General features: G+C 48.6%; 1 protein-coding gene across 1 annotated transcript in view; it reads left to right on the plus strand.

The window, feature by feature from the left end:
- Positions 1–9,643, plus strand: part of LOC118783233 (endonuclease V-like) — a 43,822-nt gene extending 34,179 nt beyond the window's left edge. The window contains exon 9 of the mRNA XM_036536996.1: positions 9,543–9,643. The gene's annotated coding sequence lies outside the window, so the exon portion shown is untranslated. The remainder of the gene's footprint in view (positions 1–9,542) is intronic.
- Positions 9,644–9,950: the final 307 nt, after the last annotated feature.

Consider the following 9,950-nt stretch of genomic DNA (forward strand, 5'->3'; position numbering starts at 1 on the left):
GCATGAAGAAGAGGTGCATGTCACGGGGTAGGAGCGGAGTCATGTTCTCAGATGTGATGGATGTGTTAATTGCTTGGATTAATGGTGAAGTGAGTAATGAGAGCCGCAGTGGCTGGTCCCAGATCAGTGGATGTGGGTGTGGTTGTTGAATTCCGCTCCATGGTGGAGAGGGGGAGAGAGAGCGCGCCAAAGGAAGTGCTGTGCGTTGGGCACGCGCCCAAACTCACAAGGTCTCGTGAGGACACGGCTCCACTGACGTTATGTGGAGATGGGGCTAGGTCGTACCAGGAGTTGGGGGGCGGAACCGCATTGTGACGACACAGGTCGTCCAACTGGCTGTGAGGAGGGGGCCAAGTCATAGTGGGAGTGAGGGTCACGAGGACACAGGTCACACAACTGGCTGTAGAGATGGGGCCAGGTCATACTAGGTGAGGAGTCATGAGGACACAGGTCCTCAGACTAGGTGTGGATTCAAGGCCAGTTCATATTAGGAGTGGGGGCTCATGAGGACACAGGTCCTTCAAATGGCTGGTGAGATAGGGCCAGAGTTTACCTGGAGCTGGGGTGGGAGCAAGTCGTGACTAAGTCAGAATAGCAGCCACCACTTCAGACAGATGGAGCAACAAGGACTATACTGCAGAGAGGAGGGCATTTTATTTTGAAGGAATGGTAGAACCGCATCAAATACTGCAACTGTCTGACTCAGTTGATGTTTTTCTTTTTTTTTTTCCTTTTTCAGTTTTACACTGAAGGTCTCCACTTGTTCATTTGACACATTGTGATGTTGTCTCTGCCACCCACGAGCCCAGTCCTCCTCACCCGTCACTGGCATATATGGCGCCTTTAGACCACGGGTGAATGTAAGTCTGCATAGGGACGGTCAACACCTCGTGTTGTCATCATTTATCATCAGAAGTGACGCCACTACCAGTACAGCTAGAGCCTGGCAGTCATCGTCACAACTGCATTTGGGCACCCTTTTGGCGTCCTAGCTTTGGACGTAGTTTGAAAGCAAATCCAATCCACTCTCTCACACCCTTTTGTTCCCTATTACAACTTAGTCTGTGCTCACTACCACATCACTCCCAGGCTACCTCTGCTCAGAGCAGATAACAAACACGCTTGTTAATGTGAGTCAGCTTTTCTTTAACCCCAGAGTGTGCAATACAGTAGTACCTGACTGAGCTGAGGATGCACACTTCCGAGAAAGAGTCTTGCTCTGCGGCCTGAGGGTATGTACGCAAGTGAAAATCCCTTCTGATCGGGGTGAGGCTGAGTATGAGCGTCTCAGACACACAGCTTCAGTGTATACCGTTTTCTGGGGGCGAATGCGGTGTTGCGTAAGACAGACAGCGCATCCGACACTAACCACACGCGTGTGAAGCACAGTGCTGTAATGAATGTGGTGAGTTGAAACGGTGTTCAACCCCAAAGTTCTAAGAGTACACAGAGAATAAATATAAGCCGGGAGAGTCGCGGCTCCAGCTACATTTTGGATGCTTTCCTGTCATTTCTTTCAGAGAAAATCCCATCCACCTCGGCATGATTTTGTTATAATACCAAGCTCACCCAGCAAATATGACATTTTCACATTTAGAATAGAATATCCAAATTAAATGGAGGCTGAACTGTTCGGTCTTTCCTCCCATTGCTGGTCAGGGTTGTTTGAGCTCCTGAGCTTTTCAACACTTGTACATCAGTGGGAAGTGAATACACAAAAAGAGTGCACTCCCTTCTTCCTTTGAGACATACTGATGTCTCAAGGTCAGCCATTAGTCCTTGCATTTTAGCAGAGGGGCATGTTCATCCCGTTATTCCTCTGTTTAAGGCTACATTGCCTGTGAAATGGAAATCTTCATATCTACAATTTTAAGGGGCGAGAGTAGAATCAGACCGGCAGCTGCGTTTGTATCAAAGCCGTTCAGAAACTTTCTCTGTGTCTGCAGTTTCTGTAGTCTGGGGAAATTAAACATACCATGGGCCCCGGTGTTTAGTCTCATTTGCAAACATATGTCAGCTTTGAAAAAAAAGTCCACACAAAGATGATACAGATAAGCAAAAAGATCAGAAATGAAAGAAAGGAGAGGAGTTTGAGCATTGCACACCCGTCGGATATCGTGCGCTGTGAGGGCTTTCCAGATGGCAGAGGGAGACGGCTGTTGGCGCTGGCCGTGGATAAAGTTGGTCTCCGTGGAGACCTGGGGTCAGGGCCAGGCCTTGGCACAGTCTGAAGCCGGGAGAATGCCTGCCACCGCTGCCATCCATTGTCGTACCAAGCGCTGTTCCGCTATGCAAGGCCAGGCCTCTCCTTTCCCCAAAGGGCTGGTAGCTTACAACTTTGTGTGATACCAGGCAGAGAGATGTGTCGCTTGCAGTATGAGTGCATATTGTTTCATGTTAAAGGCTACATGCTTATGATTAGCACTCGGAAATTATTATGTATAGATTCCATTCAAACCCAGTAGCTTCAAAATGTGTTTGATAACTTTACGCATTGACAGTTACTTCGGTCCGGTTACAAAACGTAGTACACAGCTGCACGTGTGCAGGGACCAGGAGGTTGTTGATTCTGTTATCACATTGCAACATCAAGCTTGCATCTTAGGTTTCTCCCCAGCGGGACACCGGACGACAACTATTGACAGAGACTAAGTGTACATGCTGTGTACAGGAGGTATGGTGAAACAGCGCTTAAGGAAATGTGGCTGTGCACAGGGTAAAGGCAGGAGTAGCATTTCAAAGGCTGGGAGCGTGTTTGATTTCAGGTCTAGGCCAAAACATCAGACTAAAGACCAAATGGTGGATGAAAGTGGATGACCGAGTTGATGGAAGCAGTTGTGGCGCCAGGACTGCATGCATCGGCTTTGAATCCAAGACCACAGCCGAGTGTTAGATTACAACTTACAATATAACATGGATGAACACTTAGGATGGGCCACACTGTCTTCCCTCTGCTGGGCCTTTACGGTCCTCGAGGAGGAGCGAGCCTGCTGCTGTGGGTCTCTCCTTCCAAGCTGCCCGCCCTGCCCTGCCTTTGCCCGCGCCTCCACGCGGCTGCCACACCCATACTTCATTGCATTCTTTCTGTTTGTTCGCAGCGTTGGGAGCAGGGCCCGCTGACCTCCCGTGCGCTCTCACTCGAGGCGTGGGCGGAAGCGCTGAACCGGGCTGGAGAAACCTTTTCATTCTGAATGGTGAAGGTGCTTCTTTCAGCGGCCACCTTAGTGTTGTGGCTGTGCTGGTGGGAGGCAGCCTGTTCCACACGTGACCCCCGGAGCAGGATCTCATGTCTCTTAATTGCAGCCCAGGCGTGGGTGTACCTGTGTGTTGTCCTGTGGCATGATAGCATATCCTCGCTCCATTCGCTAGGTTTCAAGCTCTTTCCCTCTCTGTGCCGGCAGCGGCTGCTGCATCAGGTGTTGCTGAACAATTTGCTGGGCTCCTTGAGACCTTACCTGACACCTGCCTTGAGGAACAGCCTCTCACCCCCCCCCAACCCCCCCACCCCCCCACCCCTTTCTGTCTGCGCTCTGCTCTGCTCCGCTGCCCAAGGGGGACATTTCGGCTGTGTGGAGAGAGAGAGAGCGGCAGCGGGTCCGGCAGGTGGCGAGACACAAACAGGCTTCAAAGAGAGGTCAGAAGAGAAGGGGAGGTGACAGGGGACTGGCCGCAGTGGAGGGTGTCTGGCCAGCTGCGGGACTCCTGATGTGGGCGAGAGATGTCCCTGCTGACACCAGGAGAGAGAGAGAGAGAGAGAGAGCCAGTGCCATTCGGTGAGGATCAGGGCCGTTGCTGTGGACTTTATAGGCTCTGCGAGAGAGTCTGTGTTGGCTATCCGCCCTCTGTTTGCGTGTCTGCTTTGCGTCTCTGTTGCCACATTCTGGCTTCCTTTGCGGAATCCCTGTGCTGTGCGCACTCTTCCGCTGTCTGGAAGTGCTCCAGCCTCAATACAGCAGGTCAGGGTTTACACAGAGGCGTCTCTGCACTGGGAGGACGTAATGGGAATGTTTTCCTGTCGGATACAGCAAGGAAGATTTTCTCTCCCCCAAAAAGGCCAGGGGAGAGATTTAGGTAAATCCAGACAACAGCAAACTAGCCCACCAGCTGTATTCTCATTCATCAGCTGTCACAGTAATTCGCTGCCTTGATACGGTTTGTAAAGCCACAGCCTGTGTGTGTGTGTGTGTGTGTGTGTGTGTGTGTGTGTGTGTGTGCGCGCGCGCGTGTGTATGTGTGTGTGTGTGTGTGTGTGTGTGTGTGTGTATGTGTGTGTGTGTATGTCCGTGCGTGCGTGTGTGTGTATATGTGTGTGTGTGCGCGTGTGTATGTGTGTGTGTGTGTGTGTGTGTGGGCGCGTGTGAGTGTGTGCGCGCACGCATGTCAGCATGTATTGTGAGGGGGAATGAACCTAGTGAATGTGAAAATGAAGCCATCCTCCCCATATACTTTTCCAGTACTTAGAGATAAATTTAGCTCTCAATACCTCTTCACTCAGGGACACCCCTCTCCCGTAGCTCTTATATTCCCTTTTTCTCAGGAAACATACACTTCAATAATGGGATGTGTTTTTCAAGTGAATGTGAAGCAGCGCACCGTGGCTGTGCATTGGATGCTGGTGAGACAGTATTATCACAGTGTGCAAGTTTAGCTCCTGTTTGCTTTGCTGCCAAACGGTGACTGATGACAGTCACTGCTGTTACGCGACAAAGCCTGATGGCACTTTTCTGCCTAGATCCTCAGGGCCAGATGTGCTGTGTGTGATTGATGCGCTGCAAAAATACACATGCTCTTTACGATTGCAGTGCACGGCAATTAAATAAGACTTTATGGGAAGCAGGTAATTATGCGGTTGCTCTAAACAAACACCCTATGTTTAAAGTTAGTGGCATGCACATCATAGAACTCAATGGGCATGTTACCAGAGGCAGGTCAGATCATTGGAAATTAAATACTATTTTCTTATGAACATAAGATCGAAACACAAGATAAGATGAGGTTACATTCCTCAACTTGGGCTAGAAATCAAAATTTTCACAAAAAAAGCCTAGACAAGGAATTAAGTCAAAGATTTAATTAGATAATAATTATGTGCCAATATTTATACTTTTAAGTATTTTTAAAAGTATAAGCTGAAGTATAAGCTTGTAGTATCATCACATGCACTGCGTGATGGCTCAGGAATGGTGGGGCGCGGAGAATAACAAGATCCGAAGTACAGTCTTCAAATAGGTGTTTATTACAGGGTGAGTGAGACAGCACACATAATAAAAGAATGAAATAGATAAATCTTCAAGCTCTCCCTCGTGGGCTCTCCGAACAAAAACAACAAACTAAAAAGAAAAAAAAAAAAAAACAACACAGCAGGCTAAAACAAAGACCCTCAATGGGAAAATAAATCTTTGTTACATTTTTTAGACTTTTTTGTGTACTTGACCACTTTTACTGGCTTTGTCTCATTCTTACTTACCAGCCGTCCTCTCGTTGGAAATCACAATTTTGTGTCACTTCCGTACACGTTGTAGAACAGATCAGCAGATTTTTTTGGGACCGCTTATATCTATTTATGTCTACTGTCTATAATATTACAATATGTTATGGCTCATGTTTATGGTTAAGGCTGAAGGAGAGTGCAGTGCAGCACAGCAACACGCCAAGCTTTGTTCAGCTTCCTCATGGTGCTCAGTTGAAGTGGCGATAGACTGTACCCAAAGAGCAAGCGGTAACACTTGCTTCTTACCAGTTGTAATATCTCCAAACAAATTTAGAGCTTTTGGCTGTAGTAAATTTAGCAGAGTATTTAATGGACCCAGTTTGCAAAACCCCTCCCAGTTTTAGCATGTTCATCCCAGTTATTGATATTCATACAGAGAAATGACTATGCATCAAGGATAAAGGCTTACAGTATTGTTATCCTTGTGAAAAAGCTCTTAATTGCAAATTTCACCCATTACAGCCAGTTAGTAAATCCTACATACATTGTTCAGATGACCTTTTCCACCCAAACGCACACACAATCCTTTAATGAATCTCCTTAGAGGTGACCGTATAGACATGTCACCATTAGGAGCTCAGATTCAGTGTGAAAATCTCTCCAGCGGACGATGCCAGCTCTTTATTAATCCTCATGAACGATGTAGGAAATTCCATTCCTGTCAAGTGGTTTTAAGCTCTAGCGGTCTGACCTCCCCGCCACGTCCTCTCCGCGCCTCCTCCGCGGGGCCCCCCTCGCTGAGCGCAGAGGGCGTCCGGGAGTGTGAAGCGGAGCGGCAAGGGCACCTTGCGCAGAAACCGCCCCCCCCCCGGCTCTCCAGCGTGTCTGAAATGAGCGCGTGCGCCGGGCTGAGGGAGGGTCCGCACGCATCGTTAGCGCGGCTTGCCCTCCTCCCCCCCCCCCCCCCCCCGCTGCTGTCAGAGCGCGGGCCTAATTAACCGGACCGGCCCCGCCATGTGCGCCAGGGCGGCGCTGAAGGGCGATTAGCGTTTCCCAAAAAGCCGCCCTTACCCCAGAAAGAAAGGAGAAGAAAGCCGGGGCGCTGCGGTGCGAGAGCACGCGTGTGTGACCGCGTGAGGTGCAGATCGCGTTCTGCGTATAGCCAGTGAGCAGTCGGCGGCCGTGGGATGAATGAGTGCCGCAGAGCGCCGTAATCCCTTAATCCCGCTGTCATTCGCAGTGCGTTGCTGCAGCGAAAATCCTGCACTCTCGGGTCCTAACCGCTCGCAGGCCCCTGCCGTTATCTCCCGCCATCCCACTCAGCTCTTCTGCGTGTCCTTGTTTAATATCTTGCTGTAACGTAGTCAGGAGCGGCCTGTACATCATCCCTTCTTTATTGCTTTATTAAGTGGCCGTGACACGAATCTTATCTCGTACCCCGTTCCTCAGCCTTTCAGGAAAAACAAATTAAGCTGAGTAATTAATCACGCCCCGGATTCTACGAAACGGCGCTAATCTCGTCCCGCTTTGAAGTGCGGGCTGGGGAGCTGGCGTTTAAAATGGCCTCTGCCCATCACATTGTTTTCAGTGGATTTGATTGGCTCATTTGTGACGACGGATGTGACAGTTTCTCATCCCTTTTTGTGCCTTTTGTAATTAGCGTAATGCACCCTTTTGTAATGCAGAGTGTGCTTTAGCCTTTTCAAATAGCCATTTTGCGTTAGCATCTTTTGACACCCTTCGTGTGCAATCACGTCTGTGTGCTTTTATTACTAATTTGTAAGATGAAAGCATAAACTCTTGGCTTTGAAATATGGCCTGACACTCTGCCCGGTCTGAAATGAAAACGGGGTTTGTGATGGGAGTTGTCGTACTCATATTGGTTGCTTGTTAAAGTTGTTGGAAGGTGTTGTGTGGCTCTAACAAACTGATTTGTCCTCTGGCACAGTCAGGGTCTGGGTTCTGAGCAAATTGGTTACAACACTCACCCCTCTGATGTGACAATTAAAAGTGTGATTCATCACTGTCCAGTCTTAAGAGGATTTCCCAGCAGGAAGCCGAGGCCTGGAAATTTAATGTTGCTTTTCCGATGGTTAGCATTTACAAAATTATGTAAAAAATGTAATCTGTTCTTATGTCATATAATTAACGCAGAAAATTGGTGTTGGTTGAGGTGAGTCACTCCCACGCTACTGTAAGCATTTTTGATCCTCAAAAAGGTACTATATAAATGAAGTACATGATTATCATCATGTACTTCAAATATATATATATATATTTTTTACAACTTGGGGAAAAAAGGATAGTCCCCGTACAGTTAAAATCAAGCACCGTACCTCATCTGAATCATTTTGTCTGAAATACCTTCGTGTCCAGGGTGAAATGCACGGCTGTTTAATTGCACTTTGGTCTGTTGAAACCCAGATATAACCCAGAGATCTGCCACCATTGCCTGTCCATGGGTCAGCTGCTGTATCATTCTCAGTTCATTCCACTCATTGCTTGTAGTTCCATTACACTTGCGCCACAACTGTTATTTTGTAGTCATGTGAATGCTTTGACCCAGAGACTTGTCATTTTGCTGAACACCGGTGACAGACGGAGTGTTCACATTTACTTTTCCCAGGGATTACGACCGCAGCCATTTCTGCTGTCATTGAGCACATATTGAGCCCTGTGTAAATCAAAATTCCATGTAATAAATGTGGATGCCGTTGACATTTCTTCTGGTCAGGCACCTTGAGCGTTGTCTTTCAGAGGAAAAATTGCACTGCTGTAAATCAGGCTCCAGGCCTGGGAATGTCACTGACTCCAGAAGAACCATTTCACACCTGACAGCCAGCTAAATCGAGGAGTGCGGACATAGGGTGGACAAAGACCTGATTTGGGGAAAGCTTTTGCTCCATTGCACATAAACCCTCACTGTGGTTGAGTGTCCCTCACGCCACAGTGGACTTTCTGTTCGCCCAGTGCTGAAGATCCACTTCCATAGCCAGTGTCACTGCATGGACTTGTCTGTTAGCCTTGCATTAACACATGCGCGTATAGTCACTGTGAGTGTGTGGAGTTGTCTGTTAGCCCAGCGCTAACATCCATAGCTACTGTCGGTGCTGTATGTGGACTTGTCTTTAACACGCATGTTCATAGATGCTGTCAGGGTGAGATAGTTCCACGCACCCTCCCACCACCAGCTGCTTCTGCTCCCCACGCAGTGGGCTGGTCTCGGCCTGCTCTGCCAACACGCAGACATGCGAACACCGCGCAGGAGCAGCCCACGTGCAGGCGAGGCCTTCGGCGGCAAGGGGGAGGCAGGAGAGAGGTGTGGGAGATCGCCCCGGCGCATGGCTGCTCAGTGCAACTCAGACAGCCAGACTGCCGCGCGTTCGACCGACCGTGGATCCGGTGATGGGGCGCCGGGCTGCCATGTGTTCAGAGGTTTCGGTTATTCCAGTGGACGTCATTGTGTTAATTAGCTCTGGGTGTTCGGTGCCTCAGAGTGTCAGTGCTGGGAAGCCATTATTTCAGGGTTGTTTGCATTCACTTGAGTCACACTGTGGAGGGACGTGGAGTTCATCTCTCAGTTATTATAAGCTGATTGTTTTAGATTGAAAGATAACAACAGGCTCAATATGCAGCCCTTCTCCCGCTGCATTATGAAACAATGCAGGCAATTTATGAGGTGCTACAGCTATGTCTGGAGGGAACCAAGTAACGCTGGTCCATTAAAACTCAATGTTCAATGTCATGCTGTAAAGCAGTAGGCTAAATCCCCCCTGCCACATGGATGAAAGATACCTTTGGAGTTCTGGTTTTCAAAGCTTTGGCCTTCCTCTCGCTCTCCCTGTCTCTCTCTCTCTCTTTCTCTCTCTCTCTCTGTCTCTGTCTCTCTCTCTTTCCTTCTCTCCCTCGCTCTGTCTCCTTCTCTGTCTTTCTCCCTCTCTTTCTTTCTCCATCTATCTCTCCCTTTCTGTATCTCACTCTCTGTCTTTCCTCTCTCTCTCAATCCCTCTCTTTCTGTCTATCTGTCTCTCTCTTTCTTCCTCTCTCCCTTCCTGATTCTCCCAGGCCTGTTGTGAAAATCTGACTGACTGTTCTCTTCTTTCTGTTTCAGAGGACAGTGAGGCTACTGAGCAAGTCTACTATAGAAGGAACTGCAGTGCGGACAGAACAGAGGCTCGCCAAGGAGAATCCTGAACTGCAAAATGTGCAGTCTGTGTGTGCCTGTCTGTGTGAGAGAGAGAGTGTATGTGTGAATGTGTGCAGTGTGTGTGTGTGTGTGTGAGTGAGACAACGGGCTACTGATTGCTGTTGGTTGAATCGGAATCAGATTTTATTTGTACGTTTTATAATATCTTATGAAATCAATAAAGTGATTATATTGTGTGACTTTCTGCTGGCTGCTGCTGTAGCCGCACGCTCAGTCCACATGAGTGTTTGGAAGCATTACCCAAAAATCCAGGGTGCTGTGTGAGGACTGCGTGTGGTTATGTACGAAGGTGAGGGGCTGTGCTGGCGTGCA

The sequence above is a fragment of the Megalops cyprinoides genome, chromosome 1 (assembly GCF_013368585.1).
Source record: "Megalops cyprinoides isolate fMegCyp1 chromosome 1, fMegCyp1.pri, whole genome shotgun sequence".
Taxonomy (NCBI): Eukaryota; Metazoa; Chordata; class Actinopteri; order Elopiformes; family Megalopidae; genus Megalops; species Megalops cyprinoides.